The sequence below is a fragment of the Gallus gallus genome, chromosome 3 (genome assembly GCF_016699485.2).
Source record: "Gallus gallus isolate bGalGal1 chromosome 3, bGalGal1.mat.broiler.GRCg7b, whole genome shotgun sequence".
Lineage (NCBI taxonomy): Eukaryota > Metazoa > Chordata > Aves > Galliformes > Phasianidae > Gallus > Gallus gallus.
In genome coordinates, this window is record NC_052534.1 from 27,363,229 (window position 1) to 27,383,971 (window position 20,743).

Sequence of the window (20,743 nt, forward strand, 5' to 3'; positions counted from 1 at the left end):
TGGTCTAATGAGGCAGCAGGTGAGGGAACCAGTGGCTGGGAAGGGATGGTGCATCTACAAATAGGACGAGAGAGAATGGCTTCAAGCTGTGCCAGGGGAAGTTCAGGCTGGATGTTAGGAAAAATTCCTTCTCAAAGAGTGGTGATGCAGTGGCATAGGCTGCCCAGGGAGGTGGTAGAGTCATCGTCCCTGGAGGCGTTCAAGAAACACGTGGATATGGCACTGAGAGACGTGGTTAGGGGGCATGGTGGGGATGGGTTGGTGGTTGGATGAGATGATCTTAGAGCTCTTATCCAACCGTAATGACTCTATGAGCAGCGTGTTTCTTCTCTCCCTCCATGGGATGCCCCAGGCAGAGCCCTTCCTGCCTGCAGGACCGGGAAACGGGGAGGAAATACATACTTAAATCCTCGCTGTCCCCTGCGGTGGGGGTGTTCTGGGGTCTCATGCTAACTGCAGGCTTTGCATAGCATCTGTTGGAGCTATAGCAATATGATATCACAAAGTAAATGCCTTCTGCTTGAAGAATATGTTTGTTAGCTTCACGCTAACCTTTATTTTTCATGGGTCTGGGTGACATTATTAGCACTCGTGCTTACTGCTGAAGTGAGGCATCCTTGTTGGAGCGTGGGTGGGAGATAGGTTCCAGTCAGTATGGAGCGGAGCTGGAGAATGGCTTCTGTTATTTATTTCTTTGCCGTTCTGTAGGATATGCGACGCTGTTTCGGAAGATCTGCTGAGTAGAATCTAATTAAAATCCAAATTGTCACCCAGGCACCCTTGAGAGACTGTGCCTGCTTCAGCTGAGCTGAGCACAGAGCTCAGCAGGTGCCCTCTCCAAGGGAAGGTCCGAAGCAAAGGACAGGGCTGAGGGAAAGCAATAAAATACACAGAGCTGGTTTTGTTGACGTGTCCCCACCGCGTGTCCTATAACCACTGCAGGGCACGCAGCGTCCACATCGCGTATGCAGTCCCCCTTTGCGGCTCAATCCCCCGCTGCTATCCAGCCCGCGGGTAGCACTATGAAGCCCTCGGGCGTGGGGTACCCACTGGGAACAAAAACAGAACCTCCTCGCTTCCGCCACACCGCCCGAAAGGTGGAATTGAACCACTCTGTCGCTAGACAGCTACAGGTTTGAAGCCTGCACCCCAGACCACTGAGGGTCATCCGGGCAATTACAACCTCCTTCCCTTCAGGCAATATGAAGCTGCAAGACTAGGCCGTTGTCAGGTCAGGGCGAGCGCCGCGCAGCGCCCGACAGCCCCACCGAGCGGTGCCCCTATTGCTGCCCGGCCTCAGCCCCGGCCCCGCAGCGCGGTACCCGCTGAAGGGGCGAGAAGCCGCAGCCCTTTGCCGGCCCGGCAGCACGCGCGCGCCGTATGCAAATAGAGGGACCGGCGATTGGCTGTTCCGCGGGGCGGGGGCGGCGGGTGACGCACGGCGCTTCCCAGAAGGAGTGGGGCCGCGCCCGCGCCCTGCCCGCGCCCCGGTGGGGTGGGGTGGTGTGGGAGCGTTGGGCCCGAACGCGCCTGGTTGAGGGATTATTTCTTTTCTCCCCCCCCCCTTTTTTTTTCTTCCCCCTTTTCCTTCTCCTCTCCTCCTCGTAATTTCTCTCTCTCCCTCTCTCCCTCTCTCTCTCTTTTTTTTTTTTTTTTTTTTAATAATAATAATGATGGTTAAGGGCAGTATTTGGGAGGAAGGCACGCATCTCCCATGAGGTACCTCGCAGAACGATAATATCCTCCGGGAGGAAATGCTTTCCTGACCCCCAGTGGAGCGTCAGCTCGTGCCCCGCAGTACGGGATTGAAAACACTTGTGCCTCGCTCCTCATGAGTGTGGCTGCTGAGGCTTATTTCCACAAACGTGTGAGCCCTTGAAAAATGACCGAGTTATTTGCCTCGAGAGATCCCTCTGAAGTGAGGCCATTTCTGCAAATGCGTGTGGTTTCCGGTGATCTTTAATTAGATGGCTCCTTTTGGTGCAGGCAGCACATCCAGCCTTTAACCCGGAAAGTGGGGTTTTGTCAGCAAGAGCTGCTTAGAGAGCTGCTCCCGCTCCCTGCCAGTGCCAGGCGGGAATGTTTGTCCCCTGGCTTGCACGGGTCACATCCCTCTGCGCATTCCTTTCCCTTTACCTGGTGCTTATTCCAGTAGCAGGTGGCGTAATCTAGCACATTCCCTTTGTGCATAAAAATGCACAGTGCGAGGAACTGGGGGGGGTGTGTGGGAGGAGGTGCAGGGAAATTACTCATGGGGAGGAAGAAATTAGCACGGGGGCGTGAGGAAGTCAGGTGGCAGCAGCCGTCCCTTGGGCTCTGAGCGGGTCCGAGGGGACTGTGTCAGCCCAGGGCGCTGTTCTCCAGCCCAGCAGCAAGCGACCTCGCTGGTGATCCCAGCTGGACGTAAATAGCTTCCAGAGACCAGGAGAAATCCTCACCTCCATGTTCGTTCTGGCTTTGGGAACCCTTTCACTTTCTCTTCGCTTTCCTCTCCAGCACCTACTTTTTCTGGATGGTTTCCCCGTGAAGAATCCCTTCAGGGGAAGGCTTCCATCTGAGTGTGAAAGTGCTGGGCTCCCCTCTTGCAGTCCCTCAGATTCGTGAGCATCGATGTTGTCTTTCACGTCTCCCGATCGGTCTCCCTGTGCTTTCCAGAGAGACCGTGCCAAGCACTCAGGTCCAAGTGAAAAATAACAGCCAGGCAAAGTACTGCAGCCAACAAGCAAAGCATCCATTGGAAAGGCCAGCTCCCAGAACTTTCCTTAATCGCAGTAAAGGCACTTGCTGAGGTAAAGAGTGCAACGGTTGCAGAAGGTCAGGCAGCACGGGAAGGCGCCCCAAGAGGGTCAGCAGCAATACAGGAAATGATGCTACAGACCTCATAGTTGATGGGAAAGCGGTAACAAAGAAGTTTTAAGAATTCTCCCCCTGACCGGATGCGGGTCTGTCTAGGTTCAGATTGCTCCTGGAACGGAAGCTCAGCTAGCTGCTGGCTTCCCCTGCGCTGCCTGAAAATAACATTTCCAGGATCTCTGCGTGTCTGGTTCTTGAGGGCTTCAGTTACCTGAGCCCAGGGGAAGCTGTGGAGCGGCTGCCCCATCTGAATGGCCTGGCAGAGGTGTGATGGAGGACAGGTGGCTGCAGCCGCGGCCCCGCTGAGTGTGCCGGTAAAGAGTCACTGAGCTGTGCTGTCTGCAGGGAGCCTTTGTCCCAGCTCCAACCTGAACCAACCACGCCGCCTGTGTTACTGGGATAGGAGGAGCTGGGCCGGTGTGGTGGACAACCAAACCCGCAGCTGATGTCAGGGGTTAATGACTGCTGGTTGGATTTATAAGGCTACCAAAGATGCAGATAGGCACCTCCAAGGATCTTCAAAACACGTAAGTAAGTTAACAGACCTGTTGATTTCAAGAGCTTCCCAGCACCTCATTTCCCTTTAAGCATCTTTTTGGAAGTCTTCTCGGCACTCAGCTTCATCTTTAGACCAAGCATCTGAAAATATGACCCCTTGCCATTAGGAGTGTAGAACAAATGCAGTTTATCAGCATAAGGATGGAAAAGCTCTCTCTCTCTTCAATAATGTTCTTAATTAAAGCATTTCTCAGTGTCTTTGGACTAATTCTCTACCTTATGCAGACAAACACACTATGCCAAATGGGTGCAGAGCACTGCCAATTTAGGTTTGATTCGATGCCCATTCAAGTTAATGGAAATCCTCCCACGGAAATCAATAGGATTTGGTTCGGGCCCCAAAGTCAATGGGGAATTCTGATTTCACAGCGTTTTACGCCCACACTGCGCCGCTATAAGCAAATATACAACGTACAAAGCCTGGGAGAATTTGGAAAGGGCTCTGTGTGTGACTTCTGGAGTGGGCTGTAGCCTAGGCTACTGAAGCAATGCATTGTGCCTAAGATTGTCCAGTGAGGAAGGCTTAAAACAAATCGGTCTGAGTTTTTGCCATTGGGTTTTGAAGGGCTCTTTTTGTAAATATGCTCTTGTGTTGGTTTTTGTTGCTGTTGTTTGTTTGTTGTCCCAGCCTGACAGAACATGCAGGCACCTTCTGTGCTTTGTTCTTACTTCTCGTAACCACCAGAACCTGATTTGTGTCAGAAAGGATAAGCCTGTATCCTTGCTGTATTAATAAATAACTATTTGGTGTAAGGTGGGGGGATAAGAAGGGCTGTTATTCTTAGCAGCAGCAATGAAATTTCAGCAGCTGATGACGTCAGTGCTAAAATGTCAGCGTGAAACAGACTGGAACAAATTAAGAGCGTAGTGTCGTCACTGAGAGCCACACTGCCCTCCGGAGGGACCGTAGCTGGATGCTGCAGATGCAGTTCAGGGGATTGGGTACAGAAGCTGCTGCTGGGAGCTTCTCAGAAGCCTTCAAAAAGCAACCACAGTCATCTCAGTCCCACAAAGGTCAAAGAAGATGCCATTTGAGCATTCCTGCCCACTTCACGGCGTGAGCTCACAGCAAGGGAAGGGCCACATCTTTAAACCAGATTCCAGGAACCGAAACGAGAAGAAAAAATAAACACAACTGGCCATCTCCTAGTCTCTTAGCTAACTGGGCTAAGTCCATCTCTGATGTCACTCTAGTGACTCAAATCAAAGAGGAATTTGACCTGAGATGCCTCTTATCGTGATGTGCTGTTTAAAAGAGGATGATGTGCTTGGAGCAGAGGTGGTCCTGAAGCATTTTATTACTTAATTGGACTGTACTGTTGCATTCAAAGAATGCCTCCAGGCTACCCAAAAATTTTGAAGTCAAGGTACCCAGAGCTTTAATCAAACCTGCCAAAATTCCAGAACAAATGCACTCATGCTCATTCTCAAAAGACTCGGCTTGGGGATGTTTCTCGGCTGGTCATAGGTTGCATTGCTAGACCAAGTGCAGCCTGGCTGTGGGGCATGGGCAGGAGCTGAGAGGGTCACTTCAAACCTGGCGTCTCAGGGTCCCTTGCAGCCCTGCATCTTCTTGGTCCTGCAGATGAACTGCCTTGTCTGCTGGGCTGTGGGACAAGCTCTGGTCAGGGGAGATAGGGATGGCTGTGACTGTCCTGCACAGAGATCTGCGCTACTTTGATTGAAAGTATGAAAAAAAGTGGAGATCTGCTGAGTTAGTGTTTCTAGAAAACAGTATTGGTGACAAAACTGCTCTGTGTTGTTTCACCCCTTTCTAGAACTGCTGCAGAGCTGGATATGGTTATAGCTGACAAGGGAGAATACCCTGAGACATATGTTTATCTATCAATCATGCCAGCTGCTTCTGGCATGCAGCAACCAGCTGACCACAGTAAGGAAAGGAGGATGTAATCAGTTAGCAAAGGCACTCCTTTCTCAGCAAAGACGATAAGGATTATTGGCAAACCCACAGAGAGTTACGGGAATAGAGGAACTGGTGTGCTGAAGTCACTTCCTATCACTTGGGAGTCCCTGTGCTTGGAGTATTGTGTTTGCTTTCCTATTATGGGTCCCGGAGTTGTCTGCATTCATTCAGACTGTACAAGAGTACTCATCCTGCCTCAACAAACAGAAAGTTCTCTCAGAGAGATTACCTCCATCTTTTATCTGGTTTGGGGGGGGAGGATCCAGACCAACTGGGAGCAGTGAGAGTAGATCTTTGCCACAGCTTCACACCAGCACAACACCTTCCTGCAGAGAGATTTGCCAAAAAAAAAAAAAGAAGAAAAAAAAAAGGAAAAAAAAAAAAAAAAGCATGAATTAATCAATGCAGGGAAGAGATTTGTGCCAACAGAAACACCCTTTTGCCAACAGAAACTGCACTGCCACTGGAGGGGCTGGCTGGGCACTATCAGCAGCCCCACTCTTGTCAGCATGGGGCCCCAGCTTCACTGATGAGGTGCTGCACAGGCAGGCAGTGCAGGAGGTTCCCAGCCAGTGAGATCACTCCAGGCTTTGCACCTCCATGCTGGGGTGAGCCCCTGCTCCCTCATCTCTAAAGGAAGCAACAGCTATTTCAGCTGCACCTGTATCAACATAAAGTCAGTACAAGCTGGGTGTGAAGTCCCGCAGACACAGCTGGTCACTGACGCAGCTTGTAGAAGAGAAAAAGTTCTGCTCTACAGGGCACGGTCAGTGTAGATCTTGCCATGCATGAAGGCAGTCTGGAGGTAGCTGGTGTCTTCTCAGAGTTCTTGCCAGCAAGCATAGCGAGAACTCCCGCTGCAGCACTGCCTGCCACTAATTGCAGCCTGGCACTGAGGCTGGCAGAGTGTTCCTAAATCAAAGCTTCCTTACCAGGAATGCTGGAGAATGTGGGCAAGGAGAAGGCAGATGAGGAGCCAAAAAGGAGCGTGTTGTCCTGCTGTCAGCATCACAGGTCTAAAGATGAGCCCAGCAAAAGCAGGGGAGACAAGAGGCTGAATGCTGCCTGCACTGCTTCTCATCTAGACAGGATTTCCTAGAGCTTGGTTTGGAGATACAGGAATTATATGTCCACACAAGGAAAAAGAGACTTCTACTTTTTTACTTAATATTTTGGTGTGTGTGTGAAACTGGTCTCTAACATGAATTCCTGATAGACTGTCAGGGGAGGAAGAATGAATCTTTTCTGGATACATTTATAAATATCTGCCTATAAGTTAAGACCTACCACTGTAGGAGACCCAAGATGATCTGCGATTTCTGCAATCTCATCTGAGAGAGCAAGTGAGTGATTCCATGTGGTAGAGACATACAGCCCATGACTCACAGCCCTGAGTCACAGCACTGGGACACTTCAGCGTTCAGAAACACTAGTAGTGACAGAAATCAGGATGATGAGCAAGCAGCTGTTACTCATTCTCAGCTGGCCACCGTAAGCGTGTTTGTACCAGCCAGTATGGCTCTGCCTCTTTGTCTCCTCTTGCAGACCTGCAGTCATCTGGATAGCGTGGTGACATAGCTCACTTCACATTTGCCTCTGGGCGAGAGACGATCAAGTCTAGTCTCTGGCTCCCAGTCTGTCCTGCTTGACTCTATTAGTCTCAGCACAGAGCTATCATGGTAATTTTCACTTCAGATTACTTCTTTCATCTCTGGACATCAGCTCACATTACAAACATGAATGCATCGATCATCACATGGGGTTAAAAGCATCCATATCTCTATTTATAGCCAAGGCACTGAGCAGGTAGACGACTCACTTCTAATGACAGGAGATTTGCAGCAGAGCCAGGACAGAAGAACAGGAGACGTTACTTCTCCTAATCGCCTGCCGCTGAACTCTATGCTCCGTTGCATTCATCTCTTCCTCATGAGGTGGCAGTTTGGATGAGAACGAGTGCCCAGGAAGTTGCCCTGTTGATTCAGCCCTTGAATGCCGCTGGAACTTTTTCACTGAATTCTTTTCATGAGCATCAGCTTTGGTGCGGGAAATGATTCCGAGAGACAAAGGCTTGGTTGTGTGTGTGCACGTGCGTGTGTGGTTGGGAGAGAGGAAGAATAAAAAATATATTTCCAGATGGTTGAAAGGATGCATAGCACTTTGCTATTGGCAAAAACAAGCCCTTTCATTTTCAGGATGTGTAAGTCACAGAATCGCAGCTGGAAAAAATAGGCAGAAAGAGAAGCAGGGAGGTAAAAATAAGAATCACAAATGAAAAATAACCCAGCCGGTATTTGCAGATCTGACTGCTTCATTTTTATTTAAACGGGAAAAATGCGCTCACTGGGGAGGATCTTTGGAGAGCAGGTCCAAATGCGTACCATTGCATTTTCTTGTTAGCTTCTTTGCTTTGCATTCCCAACTCCAGCCTCACAGGAAATTCAGTCCCTGGCAAGCTCTGGCTCCAGACAGGAAACGTCTTGAGGAATTTCTTCCATGCAGGTACTATATTTGCTTGGAGGGATAGCACGGTGGAGATATTTACCACGGTTGGATTTAACTAGCAGAATATTATGCATGTTGATTGAGTTGCTGGGAGTGATCTCTGTCTACAGCCACCAGCATGCCATGTTTAAACAAATTGCGCTGCTCTGCCTGCCTGTGGGAAGATATGCATCAGAGCTGGGCCTGATTCTCCTTCCCCTGACAGCAGCGTATCCCAGCTTATGTCAAAGATAGTCACCGAAGCCTGAGTGTAACAGAGAATCAGGTCTGTGCAGCAGGTTTTCATCACATGACAAAGCTGGTCCTGTGCTATTTGCCCCAGACTGACCTTTTGATAGGAGTGCAGGACGGCGGGCTGACGCATTTTGCTCACTGGTGAAGAAAAGCCCTGTTTTTGCCTTTGGACTGAGGGGACCAGGTGTGCTTTGGCTTGAGTACCACGCTGTCATTCTGATGAGCTGGAGGTACCAGGTATGTCCCAGCCACAGAGCAGCCTTCCTACACCCCTTATGGCTCCCTTTGCACACTCTCCCACCTTTCTCCACAAGTTCAGAGCAGGCTTGTTCTGCTTATTAGTCCAGAAGAGATCAGATTAGTCTAAAAAACAAGTGCCATCACTTGGTGCTTTTCTAGGTTACTTCAGCACTGTCAATGACTGGTGGTGTAGTGGGTTACTTCCTCATGCACCCAAAAGAAATATTCCTTCCTTAGCAAAACTGTGAGTGCTTTCCTGTCTTTAATATAGCTCCCAATGTACAAGGTATATAGCAAAAAGACTGATCAGTCTGTGCCACAGACTCCCAAGACAAACGTGAGGGATTAATTTATATGGCTGGGAACAGCCCTGAGCTGGCAAGGAAATGGGCTGCATTACCCATCTCAAAGATCTGTGATTCACTACAAATACACAGAACAAGCAGAGAAATGTGCAGTAACACGCAGTGGTACTTCGCCTACTATTACAGTGCAGCCTGCAGCCAGAGACAACCCAGCCACATTTACAGGTGTGCTCTGGGAATGAGCTTTCTCTGAGGAGCAATGAAAGACAGACAAGCGCCTTCAAAGCCTTAAATGTCTCTATTCCATCCTGCCAAGCCATGGAAACGTAACTGCGTGCGCTGCTGCAGTGTGGATATTCTCTGTTTCTGGGGCAGGAAGCACAAGTGCAGATCCTCCCACTTAATGCCACGGGGAGAAGAAAAGATTCACAGACTCCCCTGCAGTGTTGGAGAAAATACAGCTTTGGCCTTTAGTGCCCTTTGTTACATAAACACAAGTAGCATAGACATATTAATCACCCTGCCATTGAGGGAGGAACAGAGCAGCAACCTCAAATGCCACCCACTCCCCATTCTCGCTCCCATTTGATGTTGCTATTTTAAGCCACACATTATTTCCTGCTGTGATTTTATTTTTTTTAACCCAGCTTCTAATTCTGGCTCTGAGGTAAGCTGTGACATACGTACCCCTCCTCTCCTTCCTCCTCCCCCTGCACCCACGTCCTCTTTATTGCTGTCTTTTAGAATCTTTCTCTCTGCACCTTGTAAGCAGCTGGGTCCCAGAGGTGAATTGTTTGCCTGGAAAAAAAAAAGAGCAATGGGACCTGTCTTCTTCCTGCTTTTGGACTCTGGTGCAAACAGTATTGGAGCCACGGTTTGCAGGGCAGACCACTGTCAAATTGCTATAGCTCCCTGCTTGGAGGGGATGGAGATGCAGAGAGAACGGTCCTGTGGGGAAAGCGTGATAGACCACAGCCATAGCTGTGCTCATCTGATGAGACATGTCTCATCCCAGCAGCATCTGCTTTGTAGCACTGAGCACACAGAGGTCTGCACAGGTTTTCTCCTCTGAGCCTGCTTCTGCGTGCAGGTGGCCAGCAGATTTCGAGCCCCCAAGTCAAGCTGCCTCATCCCACTGGCGCCAGATAGCAGCCTGGGCCAGAGCAAGTGTGGAGCCTGCAGTCTCAGGAAGGGCCTGGAGCAGAGGGCACTGATAAGAGCTCTGCCTTGCTAAGTTCGAGCCCTGGGAGAAAATCTGAGGCCTACTTATGCATCACAGTGGAGAAACACTGCTGGTTTATCCTCTTCCATACCCTTGCCCCTTTCCTCCCTGCCAAGCAGCCCATCCCAAAAACTTCCTTCTGCTGGATGCTGATTGCTGCTAGCACAAGAGCAGGCTGGGCCTTGTTTCCAAACCCAGGAGAAGAGAGGTCCAGGCTGCGCTCAGCCAGCGCTGAAGTGTATGTTTCACACAAACAATCTCATGTTTCCCTTCCTGCAACTTGCTCTCGGTGCTGCTGCACGTGGCCCATGCCTGCCTGGTGCTTGTGGCAGCTGAAGGAAATCCTAGGACAGAAGCCTACATCTCCTCCATACTCTCCTTCCTCAGGCAGGGATTCCACAGCAGTGGTCTTTCTGAAGATCCCAGGGAGAGGCAGAGAGCAAGAGCAGGCAGCCCTCTGCCAAGTGGTCTGATGTTAGTCACAGCTGCTGGAAGGCTTTGCCCAGGACCGTTATTTGTGTTTCCACATCTTGGCTCCCATGCCGGTCCCTGGAGAGGGCTGAGGATTCACATCCCAGAGTGGGATGCACGCGAGCTTTTGCACATTTGCACAGTTTGCTGTTTTGAAGCAGTGAGGAGAAGACTGTAGCCCAGAGAGCCAGCAAACCGGCCTCTCAGGCCAAGCCATGGCCCTCCAATCCTTGCCTGCAAAGCGCTGGCATTTGAATCAAGCATGCTGATATCCAATGGAAGGGAGGGAGGGGAAAGAGCCAGCATCACAAAATGGAGTGATCACACTAGAATAAAATGACTGTTTTTTTCCAGCCTACTGCATCCCCATGGGCAGCTATTTTAAAGTTTATTTCAGAATAGTTTATCCCACAACAGCAGTGCTGGAGAATTTCCCCCCGGAGACAAGACCTCAGAAAGGGTTCTAGTAAATTGTCTTCACAGAAAATCGCCCCATGCTGGGGTGTCACACCCAGAGCTGCACAGGAGCCAGCCCGCAGCTGACAGCGCCCAGCACCCCGGGGAGCTCTGTTTGATGAGGGCGGCTCCCCAGAGCCCGGTGCCTGCAGCACAGCCGCTGCTGCCATCCACTTCTCAGCACCACACTGGTGGTCTGTGCAGAGGAGGGACGAAGTGATGGGGCACCACTGCATGGGAAAGAAGATGTGTTTGGTTTATGCCAAGCATTACCAGCTTGCTGGCACCATTCACCAGAGGCTAGTGTTGGTATTGGCTCTGGTGGCCACTAGAACAATAGGAATACTGGGAAGACACTGTGGTTTCCAGATAAAATCACTGTGGAGTAGGGGCAGCTTAGGCAAACTGGAGCAATAGGCCATATTTGTTGTGACACTCTAGGTATGTAATAAATAACCCATCTTAGTATTTGGTTAGCATGGGTGGATTGAGTATTACAAAAAAAAAAAAAAAAAAACAACCCAGCAACAACAGCAGAGTTAAAAAGCCTGATCAATCCTGAACACCCACAGCTGGGCACCTGGGAATGGTACAAGAAGTGCACGTGGCTGACCCCTGCCTGTGCAGCCCTAAGGTGACTCTTCCCTTGCGGGTCTGGCCCGGCATCACACAGCCTGGCCCAGCAGCCCAGCTCACACAAGGCGGTCTCACCAGGAACCCAGACCAAGCAGAGGCCCCTTGAAGCTGGTTCCCATCGCTCCTCATCCAGGTCAGCAAAGGCAGCTCAGGAAGAAGTTCCTGGCAATCTCCAATTAGATCTGCTCCTCCCAGGGGCACTTGCTCCTCTTTCTCATTCCACATAAGGTTTTATAAAGGCTGTGTTTGTAAACACCAGACTCCATCTCGCTGCCTCCAGGGCACTGGGCTGAAGGCCAGGGAGGGATCCAAGAGACGGCAGACAGTTTTAAGAGGCTATGGCGTCCGATCGCCGCCTGGGAGAGGGCACGCCTTGCAGTTAATAGCCGTGGTGGCGGGAGTCACCTACAGTACCAGCAGGTCTCAGCACTGTTTTGTGGCTCCCTGAGGCTGAGCTTGGTTTTTACTGAAATGACCTCTTTGCATGCCAAGCCAGCTCTGCCAGGATCCGCAGGGAGTAATGTTGCATCAAATGTATGTATGAGACCAATGCCCTGTGATGATAAAATAACGCGGTGGACGTGTGTTTGCTTTTGACATAGCGCTGGTTAAATATTCACCTCCTCCCATCTCTCCTTCCCGCAGCTTGCTTTGGAGAGCTTGGTCATGTGCATGGACTTGAGCACTCCTTTCTTACCAGGGAGGCAAGGGTCTGCCGTGACTTGGCATCTGGTCACTGACACAAGCCAAGTGGTCTGAGGGACCCTTGGATAGGGTCTGTCCAAGCCTCCCAGGCTCCCTTTGCCCCAGTCCCTTGGAAAATTGGTCAATTATTTGCCATTAATTGCCCCTTTTATGGCACTGTGATTTTGTGGAGCACTGACAAAGCCCTGCTGCTGAGGACAGGCCTGGCCTGGTGGAGTTGGATCTGAGCCCACCTCTTTTCACCAACTGCAGCTTCAGTGGGCAAGGGAGACAAGGAGCAATCTCACCCAAGCACAAGCCTGAGCCTGTCCTTATGTCCTGAATTGCTGTTTTCCACACACATCACCAGCAGGTACATTCAGACACAAGTTTAGCTGGAGCTCCAAAGCTTCCAGGCAGGTGAGAGCCTGGTAAGTTTCTCATGATCTGGGCAGAGAGGGCAGCATTAACAGCCTGAGCACACATGGGTGTTTAGAGCAGAACTATGGCCATAGCCCAGACAGGAAGCATGCTGACTGCAGGGCAGTCTTGCCTGCACCTGAGCACATGCTTCACTGCACAGATGTAGCTTTTGTGCCCTGCATCCTGAAGGCCTGATGCTGGGATGGCTCTGGCTTCCCGTGAGGATGACTCCATGTTGGATTCCCATGGCTTCACAGCGCACATGGTTGTAGGTACCAGAGCCACAAGTTACAGCTGAGCAAAGGACTTCACTATTCCCAGAAGTGGGAAATCAGGCCTGGCTTGCGGGGCCGAGACAGGGAGAGAAAAGTTGGTGGCTCCTTTAAGGGAGGAAGCCGAGAGCACTGCGAGGGAAGGGAGCTCTGGAAACTGTGTTTTTCTCTCAGCGCCTCAGGGGCTGGTTACTAAATTTGGTTACTGGGCTTAAATAATGCAGCATGGCAGAACCCAGTGGGTTTGAACATTGTCATATCCACATAATCCTCTCCTAGGTGGCTAAGATCTCTTGTTCTCTGCTGTTGCTATCTGCACAGGAGTTTGAATGTGATGTGAAACATCATCTCAAATAATTATAACTAGCAGAGAAGAGCCAAAGCTGCAAAGACCCATCTATTTCTGCTCTGCTCTGTCTATCTAAGTAATTTCTAAGGTGCCAATCACCAAATCATCCAAGCACTGTCTAATCTGGATCCGAGCCCCCTTGGTGCTCATGGAGGCTTAAATCTTAGCATTTTATGTGAGTCTATCGCTTCCTAGCAAGCATAGGGACAGCTGCTTAATATAGGCAAACACACTTCCTTTTGCTGTTGAGATCTTTGTTATTCACTGACCAAAAGTCCAGTGGCTGGAGGATTCAAGACGTCACGGTTGTCCTGGCCCAGGAAGGATTTAATCCTCTTCCCACTACTTCAGGGAGGACAGAGGAAGGCTTACCAAAGGTGGGCAGTGTGCTACATACCCTGCCCAGCATATCAAATGCTATGTAGGCCACACCAGGTAGAGGTAGCTGCATATCTATACAGTCTGTGCAGCATCTGCCCGCTCACCTGCATCAAAGTCGGATCCAACTCTGTGGCGTGAAGACAGAAGGCCCTCTGCCACCTCTCTTGTATGGCCAAGCCTTCCCATGCAGAGGCAAGGAATGAGCACAGGACAGGAGCCAGAAACCCAGCTTTACACCAGGTAGGAGAAGGAGGAAGAGAGCGTTGTATCCATCTGTATCTCAGCTGACCTACTGCCATATACTTCTTGCAGATTTTGTGTAACAGATCAAGACCTGCCAGATTACCACTCACTGCTAACGCAGCAAGTGTTAACAGTGGCAAAGGGATTTACTATACAGAACATACTCATCTGGAATGAAATTGGATTAAACCTTTCCTTCATTACCAGGGAAACATTATTTATTTCTAATGAGAACCTGCCAGGTACAGGCACTGCTGTTGCAATGCAGTTACCTCCACTTCAATAGGCTGCTCTTAGGAGAAGGGTCTTCCATCTTCTGCCCAATCTCTCTAATCAGGCATGACACTTGACAGCAGGTTTTCATGGCAGAGGTTACCGGGAGAGAGCTTTTCCAAGCCCTATTTGTAAGCACTGCATCTGAGTCCTTACAGAAGCACAGGTCCTCTCCATGCCTCACTCACTGATCATCCTTATTCTCCATCCCCCTCAACTGCCAGAGTATTTTTAGTGACGTTGAATAAATACATGTTAAATCTTTCTCCATTAGTGACATGTCAGAAATTAAAACGACATTAGCTGTAAAGCCTGCAGCAAAGCCAGCTTCATGTAGGGCACTTGTGGGCATGGTTGCCCAAGAAGCTAGGAACAATGGTACCAACAGTGTGTTTCCTTCAATCCATACATATGCCTTGCACACCCTTCCTGCTACTCTTTCCCCATAAATCATAATGCTACCTTCTGCTATTTACTTACAAACTACCCCCACACTTCCCAAGCTTTCTGCCTGAGAAGAATCTCCAGGTCACAGCGTTTCATCCTCTGTTCTCACAGACATCATGTTAGACGTTAGACATGCTAGGCATTACTCGAGCCCCAGTATAAACACACACACAAACAAACAAAAACAGTTGGAACTTTTTGGCTCTTGCTAAGTTAACTAAGCAACTCCAAAACTCTTTCCATAGCTAGGACTCAGCAGGTAGGGACCTAAGTGTATCTTGCATCCATACCCACAACTGTGTTCATCTTCCATGCAATCTCCCCTCTTCCACATACGCCATCTCCTCAGCTTTGTCTCTCTTAGGCCATGCCAGCTGTCAGGAACCCCACTCCTTTATTTCATCCCCATTTCTCCCTAGACATCCTACCTCTTCCCTATTGCTGTGTTGCTTCACCTTTCCCCTACCATGTGCTTCTGCATCCAATTCTTATCGCTACCCTTCCTATCCTTTTCTTTCTCTGTTCCACTCTCTCTGTCTTCTTGTCTTCCAGTCTAATCCATCTTCTTCAGTCTGAGATGGACATCTCTGCTGTCTCTGGTGGTGCAGGCAAACAGCTTGCATCCTCTCTGAGTTGCCTAAGGCAGGAGCTTGCTCACCTTTGATACTGCTCCTTCAGGTGCCTGGTATGGATCAGCTTGCACAGCTTAACAGGAGGAGATCAGCTCAAAACCTGTGTTACAAAGGAGCTGTGGATAATGGATGAGGTGAAGCTTAAGGTGGAAGGCACTGAAATACTACAGCTATCAAGGAAAAATATTTATAGCCGTGAACCGCAGAGTGACTGATTGTGCAGACTGGGGAAAAGCTGCCATTAAGGAAGAGGGAAGTTGCAAAACAAACATCCCCTTTGGATGGATAGTTAATAGCACACCCATAAGATTAACACTGATTATACCTCCCAATTAAGAAGCAAGATACTGTGTTGTGTTCATTAACCAGGTGGGTTCTCAATTCACAGTTGCTTCTCCACAGGTATCAGGTGAGACATCAGGGCTGGCATTCTCAATGGCATAAATTTAGGTGGGTTAGCAGGCTTATCCTGAGGCCTTGCTCTTCAAACTATTTAGATTTCAGGCAGCTGACATTATTTGAATGCTTAAATCTTCGAAGGCTCCAAGTGACTACAAGACTGCAGACTGCCTGGTTCAAGTCTAGTTTATGTCAGTCCTGATGGATAAATGTTACTGTTAGATATTTGCATGATGTCAAATCTTTCCCAGAGGCTGGGTTATTCTGCGGGTCCTGATGTAGCCTCTTTTTGGCCATTGCTTCTGAAGGAGCAGGTGATAACCCATCTCAGATTCTTGATAATGGCTTTGACAGACTTGTGTGGAACACAAATTATTTTGTAGCTATTTATTCATTCAGACAAGCCAGCCTGCTGCTTGATGGGTGTTTTTTTTCACTGGGGGAAGGAGTTGGGGGCACAGGGAGAATTTGATGCCTTTCCCAGACTTGCACAATGGCAGGCTTGGAAGCAGGCCCCGTGCAATTCCAATTGCTCTGAGTTGCAAGCATTGACTGCTGGGCTACTCAGTTTTTACTGTAGCAGTGGAAGGAGATGCAGCGAGCAAACTGTGGCTTGGATGCTGTCATGCTGGATGGAGATGCAGTCAGAATTCAGAAACTGTGGGCTTTTCATAACAGTTCTTGAAGTCAGAAACTTTCCCAACATTTGGCAACTGGTAAGGTTTGTACATGGGGTAAGACTTCTGTCTTGATACAAGAAGTCTGCGGAGACAGAAGCAGGAAAAAGATATTGAAGAACTTGCTTCTTCTACCAGTCTCCTGCTTAATGACCTACCTCAAGAATTACACCGAACCCTCAGACCCTTCCTCCAGGTCAAAGCTTCCCAGAGGGAAGAGAGATAGATATCTTAATAATGGAGTCGACTCCTTCCTCAGACTTGCAACCAGTCCTTTATTAATGTCGGGATCTGATACTCTTCTCCCTCAGTTCAGCAGCTTTAATCTCTCTGGAGTCGAACCAAGCTTGTCTGATCTAAGAAAGCAAGAGACCATCTTTCCCTAGCAAATCTTTGAGCTGGAAGGAATGACATCGCTGATGCTAATGCTCTTCTCATCGTTTTATACCTAAAGCACTCTGCCATCAACCTGGCAAGCCAAGCCCATGGTGGGGATCAGGCTGTGCTCTTTCTTCCCTATGCATCTTGCTGAAAAACAGCAAGCAGTTTGGATGGAGGTTCTTAAAGCTGGAAGGGGCTGGATCACACCCTAACTACCTGGAGATAACAAGAAGCCTACAGTGCTGTCAGCTTTTCTCATGTTTTGTGGGTTGCTGTACTTCTTCCATTCATCAGAGTGTAGCATCCAAAAGTTCCCACCAGTCCAGTTCTCCATACCTTGTGAATATACTGGAGGCAGAGGCAACTATGGGCCCGCTCTTATACTGAGGGTGCAAGCTCTCAAGGAAACCAAAGCTCTTTTTCAAACAAGGAAGAATCCTGAGGTCCCAGCACCAAAACTGGAGAATATACTTAGTGGGGCTTTGAGGATGATTTTTTTTGTAGAACAGAGTTTTAGATGGGGATTAGGGGCTTTGAGTCCACCTACGTCACACTGCATGCAGTGTGCTACTGGAATGCAGAGGACCCTAAATTGTGGGTCAAGGACTTAATATAGAAGCCGTTACAAAGCATATCAAGGTATTTCTATGTGTGTATAGGGAGAGATTTTCCTACCTGCCTTTCTTGCCTGCACTATACTGTAGGTATTGTGCAGACCTAGCTTACTATGTGCTGTTATGGTTGTGAAGATAGAGCACAGCTGGCCAGCCTCACTTAATGATAATTATGCATCAGGTTACGGGGGGGGGGGGGGGGGGGGGGGAGGAGTTGCTGGGATTTGCAGTAAAAGGAGCACCTGAGACATGATTAAAGACTTATGACTTGTGCTTTCAGAAGGGCCCAAACTAGGAAGTCTTTAAGAAGTTGCTCTAGCAAATCTTGTTCCTTGGTAGATCTGCTGGGCAATGGTGACTGTAGATGCAGTCTTTTACCGCTGCTGTTGACAGAATAAATATGAGCTTGCCTTAAAGCTTCAGGTAATGTTGCTGGGGAAAGCCATGCTGGGAGGAAGACTCTAGCTGCCTAAGAAGGAAGTAGCAAAGAGTGTTGGCAGACACAGAAGCGTTTAAAACCATTTTATTACATGTATAGTGCACCTAATGCCTTGCTCCCCAGGGAAGAACACCAAGATAACTGTCAGTTTATCTGTCCCCTGCTCTTTAATGTGAATATGCCTAAAGGGACCAGGGGCTTTATTTCTGTGTTACGCATTGTTTTCCTCCCACTCACTTGTGCTTTCCTTTCAGATGCCTGCGGCTGCTTTTGATGATTCTCTCTCCTCTTTTGGTCTCTCAGTTGGGCAAACTTTGTGGTTTGCCACCTTTCCTTGCTCCTTTCCTACATCTTTGATGGTACAAGAAAGATGTTTCTCTGTTTGTGTTTCACTCTCTGTAGTGTTGTGTCTAATGTGCTAGGAAAATAACGCATTAGTCCTTCTGAGTCTTACCCAGTAGCAAAGAAAACATCTCGTAGGGAATGTTCAGAAAGTAAATGCGAGGTATAATGTAAAAAGGATCAGTTCATTCTTCATATTTCTCAGCGTCATAAAGACAAATGTATTTGCCATTTCCCTCACGATAAAGCTATCAGCCATATTTATTTTGTACCCTGTTCACAGGTGACATGTTTTATCTGACTATTTCCAAGAACCTTGCCAGTGCTATATATTTAAATAAATCTCACATTGCTGCTATGCAAAAGGCATTTTCCTCCATTTTGCAGTTTGAGGAGCCAAGGCAGTTAGAAGCTAAGTAGCTTTTGCAAAGCTACAGCATAAACCAGCATTGAGAAAGAGAGCAAGAACCTCTCAGCCCTGACTTACCACCTTCACTGCCTTAGTTAATGGTGTGTTCTCCACCTCTAGTTAATTGGCGTTCTGATTTTACTTGAGGTTCTTATCATAAAAAGATCCAACTGTCGTTTTAAACACATGTAATTAAAATGCCTGCCAACATAGTGACCTTCATCAGAATGTTCCAACCCCTGAGCAGGTGGGTCAGGTGCTGCCCTACTGAAAATAACGAGGCTCAGAGATGAAGAAAGGTGACTGAGGTCTTGGAAAACGAAAGCTCGCTCTGTAATCCAGAATTTTTTGATTCTTATGGTCTTGTTCTGTGTCACTCACCACACACATTTGATTTCTCCTGTCAAGTTTCCCAGTGTTTGGAAGGAGGAGGAGACACTCTGCAGCCTTGTTGGTCACCCTGGAAATGACAGCTTAGTTACATGTGAGTTCTACACAGACCAGGCTGCATCCAGGAGTTTGAAAAACACTGATTCAGCTGGCTTTTTTTCCTCTCTGGTAGTTTATGCTGTTAAGTGACAGCATAAGGACTCTGAAGTCCCTTTTCGGTAAGGGAAATGAAGCAGTTTTAGTAGGAAAACAAAAGCTGGGACTGATTCTGTACTAAGCAATAGTTCTAATGTGTCTTTCCTGGAAAAATCCCTTTCTGCCATAGGTGGCCTGAAGACACTGGTAGATGGAAACTAGCGTTTCCAGTAACCCAGCAGGATTCGGTGGGTGGAGGAAGGGGAAGGAACTCGGCGAGCCCTGACTCTGGGAAAATCTTGGCAGGCGCTCACATACGCAGTCTTGCAAGTGGCCTCGATGTCTCAACTTTTACAAGAAGGGGTTGCACCACAGCAAAGGAAGTCTGTAACAGGATGTACCTGCACCTCGGATCTGCGTGCTTTTTTGGTGGGAAGGCAGCTGCGGCCGTGCTCAGTGCCACCGCCCTACTGTCGTGACAGAGAACCCAGAGATGCCCTCTCCCCACCACCGGGATGGGGACCCAGCTTTTCTGAAGAGCTGCAGGCTCCAAAACAGGCGGGCGGCGGCCGTGGCGGGACGCCGCGCCCCGGCGGCCGTTGGAGCCGTTGCTCGGATCCCGGCGGCCGTTGGTACGCGCTGCTGCTGCCCCCTGGCGGGCGCCGCCTGAGGGAGAGGAGCCTGAGGGCGCCGCCTGAGAAACCCCGCCGAGGGGAGGGCGGGCGGCAGCCGACGGCCGGAGGCGCCGGGAGGGATTTCGTGACGGGAGGAGATATGCCTGGGTTCAGGGCTGAGCAAGGCTGCCCACACCGGCCGGTAGCGGAGGTTCCGTGGCTCTCTAAGCCGTCCTCGGTGCCATGTCAGGGCGTGGGCTTGCCAAACCCCGGCTGCAAAGCACATTATACATACTTTCAGTTACAGGCTGCCCTGCCTGCCTGTGTCCGTGTATGACTGAGTCCTTGCAGCAGTTCCTGCTGCGCTACCGTGGAATAGGTCATTTCCTTTTGACTCAGCCGCATCAGTCACGGAGTGCATTGCTCTGGATTTAGGCTCAGGCCCTCGGGTGTGAGGACGTACTCTTCTGAGGTGCTCGCTCTCGGGAGAGCTCTAGGCTCCTCACTGCTCCTGGGATCTGCTAGCCCGTGCACAGCGTGCATGGAAAACTGCTGGAGAGGTCCACAGCGAATCTCAGAAGTGGAAGCACTCTCCAAGCAAACACCTCTAAGCACGGAGGAGTGCATGCTCCAGTTGTGAAAATGAGTGTGAAAATTCCTCCCACGTTTCCAGTTATTCAGAATGAAATTGTAGTGTCTGGAAAGGTAGAAACTCAAGGTTAATGTGGAAGGGAGGAATGAAGACACTTGGAAGTTGAGATTGCTAGTCGGCCAGCAATGTGAACGCCTCTCTGATACGCTCTTGCCAAGAAATCCTTCCTACGTAGACAAAACTTGGTACTTATACAGTTTTAAGTGCACAAAATTCCACAGAAGTATATATAGATAGTATATAAGTGTATATATACATACTGTATGTGCATTTGACAGGGATTTGGGGGCTACATCTGTACTAGCAAATGTTCGGAAGGACTACATCTCAGTCATCTATAAAATTATAAGCTGATTCCTATGAATTTATTCTCGCCATGGTTTTGTCCTGTGCCAGTTTACACTCTTCAAAACGATTCCCAGACAAGGCTTAAGGAGTTAGTGTGGGCCAGGGGCCGTTCCCAATAACAACTTTGGATCCAAATGCCTTGCTCGAAGGATAAAAGAATTTAATGTTATGGGTGCAAGCCATCTTGTGCCAGGGACCTCATTGCCAGAGAACAGTCCCGGGCATGTTTAAATTA

At 49.1% G+C, this 20,743-nt stretch overlaps 2 long non-coding RNA genes and 1 other non-coding gene across 6 annotated transcripts; all 3 read right to left on the reverse strand.

Moving 5' to 3' along the window:
- Positions 1–1,087: 1,087 nt before the first annotated feature.
- Positions 1,088–1,174, reverse strand: TRNASTOP-UCA. Its single transcript has one exon. It is a non-coding gene; the product is annotated as a tRNA-Sec (tRNA).
- A 284-nt stretch (positions 1,175–1,458) lies between these two features.
- Positions 1,459–15,266, reverse strand: LOC121113188. Of its 4 annotated transcripts, none has more exons than XR_005858745.2 (4): positions 15,135–15,266; positions 9,307–9,417; positions 5,565–5,661; positions 1,459–5,032 (listed from the first exon to the last, which is right to left on the reverse strand). It is a non-coding gene; the product is annotated as an uncharacterized LOC121113188 (long non-coding RNA). The 4 variants fall into 4 exon arrangements; XR_005858742.2 differs by having other exon boundaries at positions 6,268–9,417; XR_005858744.2 differs by having other exon boundaries at positions 1,459–5,661.
- Positions 15,267–16,076: 810 nt separating this feature from the next.
- Positions 16,077–19,528, reverse strand: LOC121110339. The gene is made up of 3 exons (XR_005858739.2): positions 19,296–19,528; positions 18,751–18,829; positions 16,077–16,269 (listed from the first exon to the last, which is right to left on the reverse strand). It is a non-coding gene; the product is annotated as an uncharacterized LOC121110339 (long non-coding RNA).
- Between the last annotated feature and the right edge of the window lie 1,215 nt (positions 19,529–20,743).